This window comes from Lissotriton helveticus, chromosome 1_1 (assembly GCF_964261635.1).
Source record: "Lissotriton helveticus chromosome 1_1, aLisHel1.1, whole genome shotgun sequence".
In the NCBI taxonomy this organism is placed as follows: Eukaryota; Metazoa; Chordata; class Amphibia; order Caudata; family Salamandridae; genus Lissotriton; species Lissotriton helveticus.
Genome location: NC_136057.1, coordinates 1,471,986,282 through 1,471,992,281, shown reverse-complemented (window position 1 = coordinate 1,471,992,281; position 6,000 = coordinate 1,471,986,282).

Genomic DNA, 6,000 nt, shown 5'->3' with positions numbered 1-6,000 from the left:
GCTGACAGATTACCTAGCTTCCTTGATGTCTGCCCTCAACTCATGTCGTTCACAGGTTGCCGCCGCATTTCCAGACAATACCGAGGTGGCACCGCATGAAATCGTTCCAGGTTCGCTGGTGATGATCCGAAACTTTGACAGATCAAGTCCGCTGGAACCTCGTTGGAAGGAGCCCCGTCAGGTCCTCCTCACCACCCGTACAGCCGTGAAGTTGGAAGGCCGAAAAGGATGGATACATCTTTCTCATGTAAAACTTTTCAATGGATTAAAACCCGTTTCTAAAAACATTTCCAAGGATTCCCAGGATTTTAAGGACTGCCGAAATATTGTTCCTAAGGACTGTCCCGCAAAAGACATTGACACAACCCCTTCCCTGTTAGAGAAAACTCCGCAGCAGGAGTATAAGCAAAAGTTACGGTCTAATAAGTCAGTCAGTTTGATTGTATAAGTCCTCCCCTAGGTGAAACGGTTAGGCTGTTTCTGACATGTATAAAATAGACCCCCATAGTGAGAGAGTTAGTCAAAACTCAATTCAATGTATCATTTTTCTAAGCTTCATATTATTCATCAGCATTATGATTTCTTGCATCAGCTATGCATTTTTCCTGTATTTTTCAGTTTCTCATGTAAATAAGTCTGCTAATGTTACAGGAGAGCACACGTTTAGTGATCTGCCTCCTCACGAATATGCTTACCGCCTCGCTATGCGTAACAATTCATTTATCCGTATGTTACATTACTCACACCAGACCAGCAATGCCACTAATTGTTGGGTGTGTGGTCGACTCCCCCCTTTCCAGACCCCGAAGGGAGTTCTGCCACTCTTTCCTTATCCATTTTCACATAATGGTTCGTGTGGAGCATGGTCCACGTTAACGTCCTCCTCAACAGATATGTCTTTTCTTAACAGTACATGTTTCCCAGACAAGCAAGGTTTCCCCCACAGAACAGGTTTAGATCTAGAAAATGAAGTGTATAATTTAGGTAATTATTCGTCGAATTTTATGGTCCTGAATGTCCAGTCTGATACTACTCCAGACTCACCTGCTATTTCAGTACTACCAGTCAAAGGCGAATTATGTGTCCGTAGTCATGGTTCTATACACGTAGGACATAGTGATTGTACTACTATTATCCAGTATAGTGACAGTGGGAAATCTATTTTTAAAGCTTCACGTCATTCTTATTTTGTTTGTGGTCAAACTGCATATGTTCGTCTGCCCCTCGATTGGGAGGGAACCTGTTACATTGCCTTCCTACTGCCACCAGTTTTTCTAGCCCCACCTGACTATAATAGAAACACACATCTAGTACATACTAGACACAAGAGAAACCTCCCGATTGTCGATTATACTGAAACCGCTGCAGAACAATTCATTGATATTGATAAAGGTGTGTTCCCTTATTTAGGTACAGTTGTAAACAGTAAGCTAATCCGTAGGTTAACAAGAACCCTTGAAGCAGTAGTAGATGAGACTGCCTCCGCTCTAGGTAACTTAACCGAAGAGCAATCCTTTATGAGAATTGTCGTTTTACAGAATCGTCTCGTCCTTGACGTCATACTGGCCGATAGGGGCGGGGCCTGTAGAGTTCTCGGATCTAGTTGCTGCATTTTCATTCCTAATAACGCGCCGTCTGTTTATTCAGCTATAACCAGACTTCATAAAATTGCCCATCTGTTACACCAAGACCCAGGCACCTGGACATGGTCCGGTTGGTTCTGGAATATAATTTCCGCCTGGGGATGGAAAGTCCTGTCCTTTCTAGGTATTGCAGTAGCGATCATATTCAGCTGCTGCCTCTGTATACAATGTGGCCCTGCGATTTGCGGCATTTGTGCTACCTCTTGTATTCCTAGTCCCAAGCCCCGTTCTAAATCCCGTTCCAAGACAATTCGAGACGAGCAAATGATACTATATGAAATGATAGATGGTATCATGAATATTGATGTTTCCTGATGGAAACGTAGTGACAAGGAGGGAATGTGGAAAAGTAAATTTTGTCATGTTCTGTGTCCCTACGCCTCATCCATCATATGTTATGTGTGCATGACCAATATGCATATGTTATTCCCCATGTCCGATTAATGACGCAATTATAGTTGTGTCCACCTCTAGTATGCCAGTTTCCAGTCCTCGTGAATACTACGAATATCAGGCCTATGTAAAGCTACGTTGCCACGTTCCCCAGTGTGCACGTTATTTCATTATAAAGTCCCCGTTTCCAGGCCTCAACAGGGCCCGGACACTAGATTCAGCTCCTGTCTCCTGAAGCCTCGTTGAGGAGCGATACAGCCCCCACCTGTATCCTCGACCTTTCACTTGCTTCCTGCCTCACAGTGCCCGGTGCAGCCTGGCTCTGCCTCTGAGTCTGCCAAGAGTATGTTATGATTCCAGCTATCAGTTTAGTCCTCCTTCTCTGCATTCCTAAGCTACTGAACTGCATCAATAGTTTCCGTCATTGTCTAGCCTTCACGTCTCCATGTTAGAGAAATACTGTATTTACTGGTCATTTAATATTCTTCATCACGCACTACATGTAGAATAATGCATGGTCCAGTCTTAGAGTCAAGTTAGCTTTTCCCCTCATGACTTCTAGTTTATATCAACATGTTCCCTAAACATCAGATACTAGATAGGGTTTAGGTACATGTCGCTCCGACCCTCCAGACTTTAGTCTCTGCTCCTAGCACAGAGTTCATAGTCCCCAGCTTCTCCTAGTAACACGTCATTGCCAGTTTACGCGCACCATTAGGTTAAAGGTCCCGGCTCCTTAGGTAGCCCCCTCCAATGTTTCCGCCCCATTCATGACATATTCTGTTACGTCTGCACCACATGTCTATGTATACGCCCAGTTACACCTACTTTTACTGTTATCTTTCGCGACTGCTACGCGTCACGCCTTCTGCTCCACCCACTGCTACGCCTACTGCAATGTAATGCTATGTGTTCGCGCTATGTATATATGCCCGTGTATTGTTATTAAAAGTTAGCGCGCTCATCCCAGACCCAGCCCCGGCAGCTGCCGGGCCACTCTAGCCCTGCCATTCTGTTCCTATGCAGGTTGTCCTGATCCTGTCCTTATGCTGTAATAAACCTGCAGAAACTCCTACTACCTCGAATCTTGACTCTTATTTATTGAGCTATCTGTTATGATATATGCCTAGTCAAAAATAGGGTATTATTTATTTATTTACCACAGTACGTCCTGGGGAAGCTTCGCAGCATAGTGGGGTGCGTCCGGGGTTGAGGGCGAGGAGAGTAGCGGCATCATAAGTGACTCTAGAGGGTTGGGAGCGGCGGGGACCAGGGGGTCTGGCGCTGGGCGCAGTCCAGGCGCGGACGGGCGTAGACGGGCTTACCTTTGGCGCACCTTCGGCGCGAATTGGGCGCGAACGCTGCGCGTAAACGCTGCGCGCAAGAGCATCTGTCATAAGTGGGAGGGGGGAGGGGCGAGGGAGGAGCAGCTGGGAGGCGGGTGCGTGGTGGAGGGGGCGGCCTCTGGGCAACAACAACAGCAATGGCGGCTGGGCATGTCTGTGCATGCAGTGTGCTCCTGCAATATGTGGCCTCTGTGTCACATCATGTGTAAGGAAGCCTGTATCAAGAGACGAACTAAGTACTAGAATGATGTTGCAGCAACATCTCAATGACTTTAGGAATATAGATCTGGACTCAGATTAGCATGAGGATAGATTAATTGCCTATGTAAGGGCAAAAGGAGGGATTGTAGTACTGAAAATTCTGGACTCGAGAATTAAACTTCAACATAGCATGACAATTTTTATATCAAAAGACCGAGAATGGCTAGTACACTATGTACAAACCTTTTTGTCAATTTCGAGTGACGATTTCACCTCGAAATCGTCATTTTCGTTCTGAACTCTTGGCTTCCATTTTGTATGCGGCAGCCATTTTGTGAGTTGCCCTTTACATAGGGTTATGATACAGCTAAATTCGATCCCAAAGGACACGTACACCTTAATTGACTTTCCTGTGACCTGGGCAAGTTGGAACCATTGCCCCAGGCCGAACCTGTTTGGTCAGTTCCTCTCCCAGTGGCCGAATGAGATAGCATCAAGGCTGTCAGGCTCCGTCGATATACTCCTCGGGACTGTGTAGAAAAGTCCAAACCCACACCCACACAACAACTCCGGAGCCTGACTTAGTACACAGACTCACGGAACCATTCCGCGGGCGCGGGAAAGGAAGGGGACAACGGGGAGGGAGATCTGTAACGACAAAAGACACTACAATTAGAAGAAACCCCCCCCCTTCGTAACCTACTTGGATTCCTATCACTACCAAGTCTTATGCAATCACTTTTATCACATAACCCCTACCTGAAAAGGAAAATACTGTAGGCGGTGTATACAGGAGAGATAGGTGTATTACCAGAGACTGCAACCAACTACAAAAGGAACAATAAACAGGATGTAGCAATGCAGTATATCCATAGGGTTACATACACAACATCTTTCAGACATAACCTACCACATACTGCTGTGTTCTGGCTTGGGCTGCTCATGTGCTCTGTGTAATACCCCCCCAAGGAATGTTCTCTCCTGCACTGGATAAAAGAATGCAAAAAAAAAGGTTGTGCAAACAAAGAAATGAAAGAGGACACTGTCGGTTGAAATCACCACAGTTCTGTCTTGCTTCACCCAAGGGTTCGTGAAGAGGTAAGAATCCTTTTATATCATTACTTAGTCACTGATACACAAATGAGGCGATTTGCACATAAAACCTTCTTTGAAGATAATATCGCCTGAACCAAAAAAGCAATATTTGAATTGTCCCAAATACTTCAGAACGGAACACCTCAGTCTCCTTTACTAGAGTTCCAAGGTTATGTTCCCTGCATGAGAGAGCGGGCGCTCCTCTCGTCCAACAGGGAACCAATCACAGATTTTACCCGCGTAAACAGTTCGTTTTACCGGGTAAGAATTGCACTCTCGGAGCTGCCGGTATTACAACTCTGTGACCCCCAGCCGGGCGTCACACAAGGCTGTCTTAACACAGAGAGGGGTTATTTTACTCACGGACACGCTGGTAACGGCTTACCGACCAAGGCACCTTCTCAGGAAGAATTATCGGCGTCTTCCTGTGCTTCCGCATCTCCATTTGATTCCTTGGGTGTGCGTGCGTGACGGACGTCCTAGCGCTACGTCACCGCAATGCTGCTGGGTATTGTAGTTCGGTTCGACCGGCGTGCCGTTTGTCACGCATTACGCGGACAGCGGCACTCCGATGACGGAACCCTGACAGTACATCCCCCTTCACAAGGGACGCTGTCCGAGAGCGGGTCTGTCGGGATGCAGCTCATGGAAACGAGACACAAGTCGGGGTGCATGCACCGAACCCGACGGTTCCCATGAATTCTCCTCCTGACCATAGCCTTTCCAGGATATCAGGTACTGTAATCTGCCTCTCACCCACCGGGAATCAAGGATCCTCCGCACCTCATATTCGCATTCACGCTGCACCCACACTGGCAAGGGAACACGACGAACAGGGACAACAGAGGGCTTCAACAGAGACACATGGAAAACGGGATGGATCTTGAAGTGACCAGGCAATCGTAACCTCACAGCCACTGGATTCACCCGTTTCACCACCCGATAGGGGCCTATGAACCTGGGATTAAACACACTATATTTCCGAAACCTAATGTGTTTGGTAGACAACCACACCAGGTCACCCGGTTTGTACACAGGGCACGGCCTGCGATGTTTGTCCGCCTGGGCTTTGTACTTCCCCTTGGCCCGCACAAGATTCCTGCGCGTCTCCAGCAGGATTCTGCTAATGCGCACCAATCTTGTCTTACATCAGGCAGCCTCACAGTGTTACTAGGTAGTACCAGGGGATTGACTCTAGGATGATGCCCGTATGAACTAAATAATGGTGAATGACCAGTGGATGAGTGTTGGGTGCTGTTGTATGCCAGTTCCGCCATCCACAGCCAATCGACCCAGGAATCTGTATCAGCCTGAACGTAACA